This window comes from Dromaius novaehollandiae, chromosome 7 (genome assembly GCF_036370855.1).
Source record: "Dromaius novaehollandiae isolate bDroNov1 chromosome 7, bDroNov1.hap1, whole genome shotgun sequence".
In the NCBI taxonomy this organism is placed as follows: domain Eukaryota; kingdom Metazoa; phylum Chordata; class Aves; order Casuariiformes; family Dromaiidae; genus Dromaius; species Dromaius novaehollandiae.
In genome coordinates this window covers 19,472,744-19,487,858 of record NC_088104.1, presented here as the reverse complement: position 1 = coordinate 19,487,858, position 15,115 = coordinate 19,472,744, and the positions used below count along the sequence as shown (strand labels likewise).

Sequence of the window (15,115 nt, the reverse complement as noted above, 5' to 3'; positions counted from 1 at the left end):
TTGGTGAAACTCATAAGATGCCTGTGCTGTCATTAACAACATTTCATTCTGAAAGTTTAGGAAGACAGAAATATGCCTCTTAAATCACTGATGTGACCTGGACAGCACCTCAATGGCATCCAAAACTCTCGTCTGACTGGCTATCTGGTATCTTCTATATAAGAAAACACAGATTACTGCTTCAGACTTTCCAGTATGCTTGCTAAGTGCTTTCTGCCAGTAACAACCAGAGCAGCTGCCATGAATTCAGTAGAATTGCAGAGCCTGGACAGCGCTGCCCTTGCAGCTGTTCTCATCTGTTTGCCAGAGGTGCAGAGGTACACAGCTGAGGGCAGGTTTCTCTCCCAGGGTTTCTATTTCCCACTGCTGGTGCCCAGACAGCCTGAAGGCTGTGACAGTGTAAGCAGTGCTCTGCAGACTCCAGGCTTGTCAGCTGGGAGGCAGAGCCTGATCAAAATGAGGTTTCATTCACTGCTAGGTGCTCATGAAATGAGACCCTGCTAGTCTACCCAGGAGCAGCTCTAGTACAACCATGTCTCCTGGCTGTGTCTGCAGAGGTGCCTTATTAAGGTCCTGCAGAGTGGTTTTTTTTTTTTTTTTTTTAACTCCCTTAGCAGAACTGTCTAGAGGGGAGGACTGAATGCTGCCATTCCTCTCCAGGGCAGGAAACCTGCTGGTAACAATGATCCTTACCATCACCAGAAGATGTTTCTTGCCCCCTTCAGTCCCACAGTGTTGTGCTAAAGGCAATTCATCTGACTCAGTAGAAATGTATGTTAAAACCAAAGCCAATACCTTAATCAGCTGTTTAAAATCAGCTTCAGCAAACTTTGCTCCCTCTCTGATCTTTTCCTGGCTTCTGCATCCTCCGTGCTTGGCTTTCTTCCACAAAGGCATTCAGGCTCAGATTTGGAAATCCCCTGTTCCCAACGCTGTGCTGTTATTTTTCTGGCAATATTTACCTGCCGTCCTTGTAGAATTGAATCAAGGCCTCTGTGGTGCCTGTGCTGTTATTTGAAGTATTAATAGAAATTATAAACAGAAAGAGGCTGACAGATTTCTCCCACAAGAACAGCACTAATGGATTTCTCAAGCCAGGAAGGCTGTCCAGGCAGAAGCTTGAGATGATGTGTCTGTGCTTAAGCCTGGACTGGTTCTAGTTGCAATAGAGGAGTAAGTTCTTGCAGTGAACAATCTGCCTCAAAAGTCACTGTATCAATAAAAGAGAAAAAGTACTAGAATCATAAAAAAAACCAACAACAGCAAAAAACTCCCCTATATACTGTGAAGACTGTGAACTTGGAAGAATGTAAGCAAAAAGCCAAGTCTTGACAGATTTGTTAATACATGATTTCAGAAGCACTAGCTAAATCAAACTGCCATAGCTCAACTCACAAACACAGCAAATGAAAACAAAATGTGTTTTTTGAAGAACCGGGGGAGAAAAGAAAAAAATACTCTCATAAAGGTGGTAGGAATAAATCAGACGGTAAAACATGAGAATATAAATGTCAGTTCAGTATCCAGTAAAAATAGACTTTATTACTCCAAGTGAGCAAACTGATGGTAAAAATGAATGTTTTTTTTTTTAATGAATGTTTTTATCAGTAATGTGATTTTGTGCATGAATCCTAGGTAGCTGCACGTCAGCTGGTTTTAAAAATCCTGTCACAGTCTGAATAAAGGACTGAAAATGTTTATTTGCTTTTGTATATTGTTTTAAACCATAAATATTGAGAATTTTCACAAAATGAGAAAGAAAAATGATGACCTCATCAGATCATGATAAATGTATACTTTGTACAAGACATTACTAGCACATTCAGTCCACTGCTGGACTATTAGATAGCTCTGCTTGAAATCGTTATCATGATTTTGACTTGTAGGTCGCGTACTCATCTCCTTTTGTCTTTGGTCTAACACAAGGGCAGAAGAGGACATTTGTGCACTTCCCACATGCAGGGAAGTTCGCACACTACAGAGCATGCCTAACTTTGAATTTGAGAAAGACAGCTAAAAAAAAAAGGCTTTCTTTAACAATCCTTATTGTTAACATATATTGTTACTTATATTTTGCCCAGATTTGCTCTGTGTAGCAGTAGGCACCTGAGGTGCCCAAGTTTGGCGGTAGTATTGCCCTTGGCTCTGCCTGCAGTGAACGCAGAGAGAGGTTCCTCCTGTGTATGAGTCTGAGACCTGTGTTTACTGTTCCCTGAAGGGTTTGCTTACAACCACACGTGTGGCCTGGCATGGTACGCTTGAGCAACCAGCGTTTAACTCATCTGAATTCTTCCTTCCTTGGTCTCTCCTGTTGTGTGCCCTCAGAAGGTACCGAGCGCATCTATTGTTTGCTGATTGACGAGGGCGTTCAGATGCTTGTTCCAAATTAATGTAAACCAAAAAAATGTCATCCAGCTTTTTTGCTGGCAGCAGAATACAGCACTTTGCGCAGCTTCTTGTGAGAATCTCTTAGCTAGTAATGAATGGTGGACTCTTTCTCCTCTTTTTTAGTACTGCCAGATACAAAGTGTCAATGGCTTGGACATTAACCAGTTTGAGGGAGTTTTATTATGCACAACAATGCACCTGTTTACAAATACATATGCCATAGCAATGTCCAGGCCAATAACATTGCTGAAGAAGCATACTAAAAAAGCAGATTTTATGATAACCTTGTTGTTTTTATCCCCAATTACTCCTGAATCATTCTCATGAACCAGACATGCCAGCCTACTCTAGTTTTGAATCAGTTCTTCAGGTACTAAAGCTGTGTAGACATTTCTAACACTTTCATTCTTCATGAATAAATGCCACGTTCCTCTTTGGGATCAAATTATATCATTCACTGTTAGACTTCATCAATAAGGCTTCTTGTGCCATTGAGCAATCCATGCACAGAACCGGGCTTTTAATATTTCTCTTTTTCTTGTCTCACATAGTGATTGTTAGCTTGAATAATATTATTTTCACTAACCTCTTTACCCTCATTTTTGTTTTCTACACAGTTTTAAAATAGCGTAGTTACCTTTTGGTAGTTAGTTAAACATTCAAGTGTTTCAAATGGTCAGGGTGAGCAGGATCTTGCACTAACTTAGAGAAGCTCATCCACCAGACCAGTAACACACTGGAAATGAAAAGCAAGAATAATGTTGGAATGTTGGAAAGAATCACATCATAATGGACTGAAGTATGATAAATAACTGACAGCTATGACTCAATGTCTGCATTTCTTCCCTAACATAACACCTTATTGCACATTGGCTTTGAATAGGTTTTCACATAGTTTCAGGTAATGATTAACTCAAAATGACTAAAATACCTCCAGGAGAACTGATGAGATGTCTCATAAACAGTTACTCAAGTTCAAAAGTATATTCAAGATTTCACTTTACCTATTTCATTCAAAAATATTTTTCTCTAAACTGAAGCTATTTTAAATTTGCCTCATATATGTGAAGTGAGCAGCACTGTTATAGCATAATTTCAAGCCAAAAATATTGTATTCAAGGCAGATACAGACACGGTACGTGCATGCATTTTTATTATTTATTCCATTTATAAAACAGAAGCCATTTTAATATCTGTGGAAATGCAGTCATTTCTTGGCTGAAACAACTTTTTATCCACTCACACTGTAGGGGAAAAGGCTGAAGGACAGAACATGGAGAAGAATATAAAACAGAGAGGAAATCTGTCTGAGTAGGTTTGTCCTGAAGGAAAAGCTAACACTATAGTGTTTCATTCCTAAAGAGGGTGTGTTAAAGCATGCAAGATAATAAAGGGCAGCAGATGTCTTAAGAATTGATGCTATGAGAAATGTTGTAAGGCATTTTACTATTGAGACGAAAGAGGGTTTTTCATGAAAAGTCAATGAAGTTCATTTGAGAAAATATGGTATTCATTTTTTGAACTAAGATTGATATAACTGATATCAATAACATAATGACTGCATTATGTAACATATTACAAAATAATATATACTACATATGTGTGTGTATATATATATATATAAAAAAGTATAATCAGTAAAAGGATCGTAAGCTAGGAAATAGGCGAGAAGGTTGGGGGACATTTGTAGGTAATTTCCATGCCTGGTTTCAAAAAACAGGCAATGGAAAATAAGGTGAATAGGTGGGGGATAAAGAAATGTCAGGTGGGAGCAATACGGAAGAATAAGTGCTAACCTGGGTAGCGATGTTAGGAGAATGACCTGGATGCCAGGACAGTTAATGAAAGGATTGTGAACAATGTAAGAAGAAAATTGGACAACGTCATAGCAGACAAGCTGAGATATTTGTGTACAAATATTGTGTACAAACACGAGCAGCCCAGAACTACAGGTCCCAGGATGACACTGGGTATAACAAGTATATACAGAACGTGGTGGATGAGAAGACCATGGCTGTAATACTCTTGAACCTATGTATGGATGGTTAAGAAATCTAGAAATAAAAGTAGAGATACTAAGGCATGAAGTCGCACACAGAGATAGAAAGAGATGGCATGGCAGAATGGAATTTGACAAACTTTTTGGGAGAAGAATGGCAAATGAGGGTTATCTGAAGGACCACTAAGGATTTGCTATAAATATATCTGATATGGATGACTTAAAACATGAAAGAGAGACTTCCAAGCATTGCCTCATTATGGAAAATTTTAACTGCCCAGAAATAGAGTATAAAACAAACGCTTCTGATAACAGTAGAGCCAGTTATTCTAGGGTATAATAGCTGACAGATTTCATCATTAAGCAGTCACTGGACCAACATGATGCTATTTTAGGTGGTCTTTGTTAGGTAGTGATGACATAGAACAGCTGGTTGTAGAAAATAACCTAGCTAAAGTTATCTCAATTTGATTAAATTGAAAATAAGAGAAAGTATGAAAAAAATAGGCCTGTTACAGGCAGTAATTCAGAAGGACAAATTCTGAGAAACCAAATAAATTATCTAGTGATGTCAAGTAGATGAAAGTTGCAGATCTGAAGTTTAGAATTTCTTTAATTTAGATAAGTAAAAAAAAAATTTTGCATTTTGCACTCTAAGTAGACAGTGAAGGACCTTTGAACCTTGTTGGGTGAATAAATTTTTCGAAAAAGATACTGGGATTGAGCAAAGACAGTGTGAGACATAAAGGAAAAAAGAATGCGCAATACCTGATCAGCAAAGAAAACTACATTTTGGGAACCAAGAAATGTAGGATACAGTCGGATTTGTCAAGTGGCAAACTGAATTACAATCTGAAAACAAAATGTTAAACACTAGAAGTTTCTTCTGCTACACAAATGAGGGACTGGTATGGGGTAAGGATGGGGTAGAGATTAAAGATAGTGTATATACTGCCCAAACCAAGTAAATTATTTTTCTTTTTTCTGAATAAATGAAGAGAAAATAAAAACAGGATGGAAAGAATGTATGGAAATAAAAACTAACTGCAGTAAACTAGCATTTACAAACTTGAAAATTAAATCCAAAGAGCAGGGTTGACTCATAATGGAATGATGGGAATTACCTATGCTAAAACGCTGAAAGAACCAGCAAATTCAATTTCGAGTACAAGAGCAAGAATTTTTAAAAGATCTGCCAAAAAAGGGAGAGGAAAGAGCAGAGGAAAAGTGATCTTTATCCACAGCTTCATTAATCTGACCTTAGTAATTTGCAAATTTTTGTACGTGTTTTGAGAGAGAGAATAAATAAGGATGTGGAGATAAAATGGAAAAAAATAGGATAAAAGCAGTATAAGTTTAATAAGAAGTATGAGGTCTGAGGAGATGTACATATGACACCATCTGTTCTGGAAGGGGGAGTTATCAGGCTACCTAGAGGTTACAAGTAGAGTTTCTCAAGGATCAGGGTTTTGGCTAATCTCCTTAATATTTTCATTGCTGCTAAAAACGGCATAGATGAGAAAAACATCTGTCAGACAAGGAAAACATAGGCAGAGGGGGGGAACTTGAGAGCTGGAGGTATGGGATAGAATTTAAGGGTGCAAATGCCAGATCACGAGCAAACTGAGGTCAAAATAATTTCTGTTATAAATTGTGGCTTATTGATTGGACAAGAGGAGAAAGACCATAATGTCTTGGTCAATCCTGGAAGGGTGCTGAGCCAGCTGTGATGGAACCAAGGTGAATATGACCCTCCTAAATAATGATGCAAGCAACTTAAGAAGAGATACCTAAGTACGGACACCATTGTAGGAGGCTTTGGTCAAAACTTCCCGGACTACTCTGAACAGCCTGTCACCCATAATTAGGAAAGAGCATTGAAATAAATGCAGAGTAGTAATACTGGACAAAACAAAGAATGAAAGATATACAATTGCTCTCTATAAATACATCCAGAGGAGGGGGAAAGAAGGGCAGGGCAAATACTAGGAAAGGAAAGCAGTTATTTAAGGTGCTAGACAATGTTGTCACTAAAGCAAATGGATATAAATTGAAAGTTAGTCCATTGAGGCTGGAATTTAGGTTTCCAGCCATGACAAGAGTGAAGTCTCTGAAACAGTCTTCTAGTAAGAGCAGCAGGAACAAACCACTGCTGTAATCACGAGTAACAGTAAAATGGAGCTTATTTCTTTCTAAATTGGATAATACAGAATTCACCTAGTTCTTGCATTTACTATAACGGTGAGTAGACCCACCTCCTTTTTGCCTCTGTGTCAGATACAGAAACAGTCTGAGTAGTTTTATGATGGAATTTGGTAAGTTTATTAAAACAGTTGTGTAAAGGTGCAGTAGCAGGGACACGTAATCAGCATCTATGACATCCATTCCAGTGTTTTGCCCTCTGTTTTGTGGTATTGTTAACAGTATTTTTCTGAATTTCTGTTAATTAGTCTATTCATTCATATAGGGAACATGACTCTATGGCCTCCTATGGCATATATTAATGTACTACAAAATATTGAGAATGATTATTTTTAAAAATTGTTTGAAAATTATGGTAACTTGCTAAATGTCCAGCCGAAACAAAGCAATGCTGTTGATAATATATAAGATAAGAGACATAAAATATTACTTGATAGGATTTACATGATGAAAAATTTGGAATTCCTGGAATACATCTGTTAGGGAATTTTTTGCCCTGCCTTATTCTTTTTATGTAACTCAGCCAAGATAATTGAAATTTATTTCCTTTATTTAATTTTTATTTAGAGATGGTTCTATTTGCATATTCTTGGTCCTGCATGATTTTTTTTTAGGTATGTAATATCAACAATTGTTACCAGTTCTTTAAGAAGGATTGTAGAAACACTAATCTTTCTATAGAATGTGGACACTGGACATTGTTGGTTTAAATTTCCTTCTTACTGTTTTTCATAAGAAAACCCCACATAGCAATAAAGCAGGACTGGAAAAATACAGTAATAATTTATACTGACAAGAATACTGAAAACAGTTTCTGAAAATTCAAAATCATGTAACTGAGCTTACAACAAAGACTCTAGAAGTAATGTTCTGTTTACTCAGAAAGATGAGGCTCATGTAACAGTGATTTGAAAGAAAAGACGCTCACAAAAATGATAGCACTTATGTTAACATAAATGGTGAAAGATATTAATAAAGATATGAGCATTTCTGAAGGTTCTTAAATATGTAGGAAGACAAAATACTGCTAAACAGTAGTAGGGCAATTTCAGTATCTGAACACCTTTGTATGTGTTGATTTTTAAAATACCTTCTCTACTCCAGACAGCAAAGTAACCATAAGATGGCAGCACTTTGCACAAAGATCTCTTGAAATCCTAAATACTGTTCTTTTCCCAGAAAGAGCCTGAACCCCCTGAGAGGAGCGAGTGGCTCGAATGCTGTGTGTCTGTAACACAGCCCATGCATCCCAAGGTCCAAATAACTCCTTGAAACCTTCATTAACCTACCTGGTTTCAGCTACTGCCTGGGCCATTTTCTCAGTTTTTAGTAGCTTTTGGGGTGCTGAGTTAAGCGTGCTTACCTCCTTTGGTTCTAAATTAACCTTGCTCAAGCCACGTGTTTCGGCAAAGCACCGGAGCTGCGTGTGTGTAAGCATAACAAGACGAACCCAGATGCAAATATAATTTCTATGTTTAAGACTAGTGTGGAAAAGGTATTTTTACAATTGGTTTAGTCCCAGCCCACTAGTTTAGAATTTACATCTGGATGAATCAGGCCTGAATATGTCATGCTTACAAATACCAGCTTTTTCAAAAGTAAGGCCGCCTTCTGAGTGTATCGCCTAGCTCCGCTTGTTGCAAGGCCATGCCAAAGCCTCCTCTTCCTTTTCGTGCAGCTGTAGCCTGCGCATCTGAGGGCTGCCCGTGGCCCTCTTGTAGCACGGAGAGTAGGTAGAGTTTGTTCAGCAATTAGCACTCATCTGAGTGGGGTAAGCTGTGGGAAACCCATCAGTTAAAGGGCAGGAGATCTGAAATATTGTGGAGTCCACATTCACAGTGCTTCCAGCCACCAGCCACCATCCGGCCTTACTCTAGCCCTAACCTGAGGTGCTTGCACTGGTATCCCAGTACCAGGTTTTTGTCAAGCACGGAGAACAAGGTGTACGATTAACTGAGGAAATCAAACAGAAACTTAGGCCAGATTCAATACATAGTGTGGAAAACCCGTGGCATGTTTTCAGTGCTGTGGGCTGGCTAAAAGTCCCTGTTGAAACCCATGTGATTTTTCCACAAGTTCCACCTGAGTCCCTGTGCAGTTAGGAATTTTGGTTATTTTGAGTGTAGGAGTTTATTCAAATCTGAAAATCAAACAAATCTTTAGGAGTGCTCACCCATGCAAAGCAAATTGAGGACAAAGGTTTGCTCACGCCCTTGGCTGAAACCAGCCAGGTCAGAGCTGCGGGTAAGGTAAATACCAATTGAAAACAGCCTGGGTTGCCTGCCTGCTGTTCATTCCAAATTGGTGAGCAATTTATGCTTTTCCCTTCTCTTCCTCTCTGTTTGTTCAGAGGCAGGCTGTTGAGTTCACTCTCTGCCCTTGTCTAATAGCAGTGCGGTGCTCCGGGAACAAGAGGAGACCGGAGCGTGAATCATGGCGTGAGTCACAATTCTGCAACACCCCACTTTGCTCAGAGCTGGAGGTAAAAATTCCTCTCCTACGTGTGGCTGTTCAGCTTGTGTGACCCACTGGAAGGAGCTGCAGACTCCAGCCATCTTTCTCTAAAACTGCCCTCCCTCGCATTCCCACCTGCTTGCTGTCGAGGAGCTGCTGAGGAGGCAGGTAGTGGCGCTTGGAAGCAAAACCTCAACAGGAAAGCAAGAGAGGCTCTTACCTTTCCACACCCCTGCCCACACCTAGCAGGGCTTCGTGGCTTAACCCGCAGGCTTGTCTGCACAGGAACCTTTTGGTGCTAGTTCCCTAACACTCCAAACCATGGGAGCCGGTGTGAAGTGGCTCATGCACTCTGTGTTCACATCTTCACTTTTGGCAGGCTAACTTTGTTGTTTATATGAGCCCTGAGTGCTTGTGGCAGTTTCTTTGGATTGAGGCCATTTTCTGTTGGAGCAATACCTATCCCTCACTGTACTGATTAACAAAGAAAGAGATTGCGAATAGTATCAACAGACATTAAAACATATGAATCTGAACTCATTTGTTTTGTAGAGTGGTTTATTAGGTGATACTATTGTTTTATAGCTAGAACAACTTTCACATGCTGAAAAAAAAGTAAAAACAAAATTACTGATTAGTTACACTCAACATTATTGTGAATTTCCCCATTGAATACAATTGCTGGTTAGGGGTGGTTGCTTCCTCTTTAAGGGTTGTTGCCAGCTCTCCCTTAAGTATTGCCAGGATTTATTCTGCAGCAAAGGAATTGACGTGACAGCCTTCCCAATACTATTTCTGTGTTTGTGTGCAGTTTCTGACAGAGTTGGATTGTCCTGTTCACAGGACATTCACACTGCTGTGTGGCTACTCAAATCATCTCTAGTTTGTCGGAGGTTAATGTAAGCTTCAAGCTTGGAAACTTTTTTTTTTCAGGATCCCTGCTTAGTTAATTGGCACACATCCTTTGAAACATCTGTTATAACTCTTCTTTGGAACTAGGTATGTCATGCTGGCAAGGAATATATTTCTGCATAGGCATTTTTACAAAGAAAATGACTTCCATTTCTGCTGGGAACCTCTTGACTGTGGGGCTACAGAACATATATCTTATTTGGAAGAAGAATATTTTTCTTCATAGCATTCTCTCTGTAGACTTTTGAATGTTCTTCATTTGCCAACTTTTAGGTCACAAAGCTTGACCTAAACTTTTAAAAGCCACTTCGATTCCCCACGAGGGATTGTCAGGAGCTTTCTAGACAGATGTGACTTGGAAGCAAAGCACGGAGAGAAAAAAAGTCACCAGATGATTCAAATACAAAGCAATATCTCTCCGATCTACTGAGTGTACACCTTTGCTGCTCTGATAGGCCTTCTTACAGATGCGTTGAGCTCGTGTACATCGTTATTCAGGATGGAGGGCAGGGAAAACTCACCTCACTGTTTCCAGTTCCACAAAATTCTTTCATGAAGGGAAAGGGAAATGCTTTCTGGTGTCCAAGAGGTGCTCTCCCACCTTGGTAAACTTCCAACAAACTATCTCAGCCTACAGGACCTGCAGTCTTTGAACTGCTCAGTGTTTCGGTCAGCTTTCAGCATGAGAGTGTGTATGAGAAGAGCACCGAGAAGAATTAAGGGCTGGGCTGTGTGTGAGGCTGAGAGATCAGTTACAATATACGTATTGTGTGTATATATATATGTGTGTGTGTATATATATATATATACTCATATACATAGCTCCCCAGCTTCTAGTTACAAAAGATTTTCTTTGCTTGGATTGACTTGGGACATACTGATCTTTGACTGATAATCCCTCACTGGAGCTAACATGCCTCCTCTTCCAAATTTTGTCTAGTTCAGAAAGAACTAATTGTTGTTTTCTCTTGGGCTGGATTGCCTGTACGTGTATTTATACTACATCAGTTCACACCCTATTTACAGGAGAGGTTGGTGTTTCTTTAATGAAGTGATTTTTAGATTTGAATACATCAGTTATTAGGCATGCTTTTGTATGCAAACACTTTCTATTTTGGAAGCTTTACACACCTGATCACCATCCTATTTTTTGGCTTCAGCTCGATGTGTGAAACAAGGTCTTGCTTGTTAGGAAAGCTGCACGTTTGTTCTAGAGGAAAAAATAATATTAATGAAATGCATCATCAGGCTAATATTTTTATTTCTTTTTCTGTTTGCCGACGTTAACTTTCTTTTCTTTGTACCTCTGTATTCAAGGTTTGTTACTCCCCAGTGAATTTGTTAAAGGTGGATTGGATGACTAGAGTGCCTTTCTGTGCTTTCTTCATGTATTGTAAGTGCCAGGTATGAAGGATAATGCACCAAAGATTTTATTCTATACAAACTTTATTATTAAAGAAATATCTTTTAAAGAAGCGCAGGTTTGCATGGCTCAGTGTTGCCATACTGTAAGATAGCTGTATTCTGCTCTAACATATCATTATAAAACAGTAACCCTGATTTAAGTGAGACCAGAATTTGCTCCAAAATGAATACGTAGTGGCTGATAAAAACAATAATAATTGTGTCCTGGGTGTACTATAAAATACCTTGCTGTTATACCTCATTGGATTGATGTCTCTAATTTGGGTAAATAAAATAAGAAATGAAGGATGGAGTAAAGGATAAAGAAAGGACCCTGGTACTGGACCTAAACTTAGAAAGAGTCTGGAAGAATGGAAACTTATGTGTTCTTGCAAGTGAAGTAGCAGAATAGACTTACTGAGAAGGATCAGTGGAAATAAGGGGAAAAAAGATATAAGGGTAATAAGGGAGTTGGATTAACACTTCTGGCACTTTTTTTAAAATTAATTTATAATGCTTTCTCTGTAGGTATACTAGAAAGAAAGAAAGAAAGAATTAAGAATATTTCCCTCCTCCACAAGCCTGCTCCCCAGACTAATTTTTCATCAGGAACTTGCTTGCTATGCTCTCATTGGATATTAATTAGCCTTTCTTTAGGTCCTTGTACTCCATATGAGCAGGCTCCAAGTGAGGTCTCTTTCTTTGTTCCAAAAGGAGCCATCATTAGAATTGACTCTGCCTTGTAAACCTCCTCAAAGAAGGGGAACCTTGCTGTCAAACCAAGCAATTCCAACGCCTCAAATGTTCTCCAAAGCCTTTTAAACACACTCCCCACATCAGTGTGACTACTCTGGATTACACTTCTTCTCTTCTAGCATGTGTGATAGTTAAAGCAAATAAAAAAAAAAAAGAATTTGTAGGGGGACTTCCAAGTCAGCTATCTTTAGATGTCAAATAAGATATATAGAGCTATCTTGAAATAAGAAACATCTAATAGCTACACACCTTGGTTTTCTTGCCTTGCCTTGTTCCACTCTTGGTATTTGTTGTCTCCCTTCCTGCACCTCTTTTCTTCTACTGTGCCCCTATCGGTGAGTTTCTCATTCCCTTTCTATCCATTCCTGGAGGGTTTGATCTTCTCATTCTGTGAGCTTTTATAAGTTAAAACTAGCCTTGAATCTTTTCTCCTTATTATTCTCCTGTTCACTGTTTTGTTTTGATGCTTTCTTTTCCTTCTCTGCTCTACAGACAATCTGGAGAGGCCTGTTCTTATTAGATTGCAGAAACTCGGTTATTTTATTCAGGCAAGGCTTATTCAGATAGTCTTTGGCAGCCATCCCATTCAGAGGCAGGCACTTAGCCTCCAGTCATGCTGTCCTTGCCAAGACTTATATGAAGCATTATCACACAAGCAAATGGAGAACTGATAATTCGAAACAGAATTTGGAAGTTTTATGTAGGTTGTATTATTCTTTCTCTCTATGGTGAAAAGTTTGATAAAGTTTGATATCTTGAGTCTAAAAATAAGCATTTGCCAATAGCCAGCAGTTCACCTGTCTGGTCCTTAACTGAGTACCTTTTGGTGGCTGAAGGATCACCGTCAAACCCTTCGAGCACAGAACACTTAGAGGTGTCATTATTTTACCAGGGCTAGTAAGATGTGCAAAGGCAACTTCTGCGTGGAAGGGGAGAGCCCTGTTCTGGTCGTGTGCTCTTCATGCACAGATCTGGGGAGCTCTGTGAGACTGTAGACACAGCAATAATATGAAAGGGCATGTACTCAAATGTAAATTGAAAGAAGGGAAATAAAATATGTTGGATGACACAGAATGATTTTTTCTTAGTGTGAGCAAACATTTTCAGCTGACTACACTTCTTCTTGACCTTATGTAGCAGCAGACATTGTCCTGATAAAATTGCCTATTTACCAGCTAAAGAGACATAATCTAATCAATGCTTTTTTCATGCCACAAGAAATTGTTGTAGCTGAGCAAGTGTATTACAAATGACACTCTAAGGTATAGAAAGTAGTTGAAAGAGACTTATGAGTGTTGTTGCAAGCAGAGACGTTAAGATACGGTTCCACAACAGCTTAAGTTGAGCTAAATTCAGTCTAACATCTTCCCACCTTTCCTGCCAACTCCAGCCTTTCTGTCCTGCTCGCTCCCTTGAACTGGCACTTGTGCTTGACTGGACAGTGAGACAATTCAAGGAGCGGTTCCAGCTGATAAGTAGCTCCCCAGCCTTCCCCATGGAAGGTGGTTAGTTTTCAAACGGAACAGTTCAAAACAACTCACTGTTTGTTTGCTCACCAGGCAAAAGAGAAAGGGTGTGAACGCAAGGGCAGGACAAAGGTAGGCTTGCCGTAATCCAGCTTGGGTGGCTATGAAACTACCAGAGACTATGTAAATACTAGTAAAATTAGATGTGCCTGGGAATATTTCCAGGCACTAGCATGAGATTGTCTATGCTATTAAACTGTTAAAATGCTTCCTGGCATGAATTTGACCTTTTCCAATTAACACTCTCCGCAAACAATTTCTGGGCACAATTTGGTAGTTAGCGTGGTCCCAATAGGCAAATTGCAAGCATAAACTCAGGTTTTGCTGTGCCAGTTGGCCTCAATGGCCAGGAATGTTTCCAGGCATGTTGAGTTTACTAGTATAGACCTATCCCTACTGTCATATCCTGCTCCAAGATTGCAGCTACCACCACTTTTAAAAGGGAAGGTCTTATCCTGCCAGTTCTCGTGGTTAGAGCAACTTAGTTCTTATGAACTAAACTCCTAGGTTTGGTAGGATTTCTGGCTGTCAAAAATCAGGATATATGTTTTCAGGACAGGCCAGAAAAACAGCTCTTGAAATTATGCTTTTATACTGTAGTGTTTTGAATTGCCTGCAAATGCCTATGTATGATAAGAGAGGACTCGTCCTGAACAACTTATTTTCAAAAAAACCCAACGCATAAAAGATGGGAAGACATGAAATCTCCAGATAAGAACTTTTATTTCTTTTGATAATGCTGTAGCAAATGTGTATTTTGCCTTCATTCTGTGGGGGGAGAAAAGAGATTTATAACAGTAACTTCTTTGTGATGCAGAATGTTGGGCCACTTGCTAGAGAAGAATCAAACTTTAAGTGATTTTTCCAAGTCTGTAGCAGAATTGGGGATACAATTGCTCCTTCCTCTACCTATTGAAAACCCCACGACCGATACATTTCCTTTTCAATTTGCAATGTTAATAAAATAAATGTACTCTTGTATCTTGAATTACTGAAGCCTGTTCCTCAGTTATAATTACTGGTTGCTTTTTGTTTTTCTCCACAGCTGCCTTTACAAGGTTCTCTCCACATCAGGAAATCTGAAAAAATGGGATTTTTACATCTCTCCAGGTATAATCACTTAGCAATTGTATGACCTGTCTGCCTAATGAACTCTCTCAGGGAACAATTAAAGGAGTTATTTCAGAGGAGTATTTCAGAGCTGCTGTATACTCAGTAATGGTCCCGGGGATAGGTTTCTCTAGGACCCAGAGAAACGGGAACTGACAGAAATCTTCACCTGAATGAATTTTCCTCTTTCTTCTGATTGTATACCTTATAAGGAGTACAGGAAAACAAGGAAGTGATAACCATGTTCAGGTTACTTTTATGCAAAGCTTGTCGTCTTTACCTGTCCAGGTAGCCTTTGTTTGCATTTTTATTCATGTTTTGTCCTGAGAGCATTGAAGTTTCTTCGCAGTCCAGTGTAGGTGAC

At 39.2% G+C, this 15,115-nt stretch overlaps 1 protein-coding gene across 5 annotated transcripts in view; it reads left to right on the top strand.

The window, feature by feature from the left end:
• The first annotated feature begins 14,134 nt into the window (after nt 1-14,134).
• ITGB6 (integrin subunit beta 6) overlaps nt 14,135-15,115 on the top strand; it is a 41,145-nt gene continuing 40,164 nt past the window's right edge. For 3 of the 5 annotated variants that reach the window (XM_026094635.2, XM_026094671.2, XM_064514837.1), the window contains exon 1: nt 14,959-15,106. The gene's annotated coding sequence lies outside the window, so the exon portion shown is untranslated. Of the gene's footprint in view, nt 14,752-14,957; nt 15,107-15,115 lie in introns of those variants that run through there. The other 2 variants (XM_026094644.2, XM_026094663.2) reach the window with 2 other exon arrangements.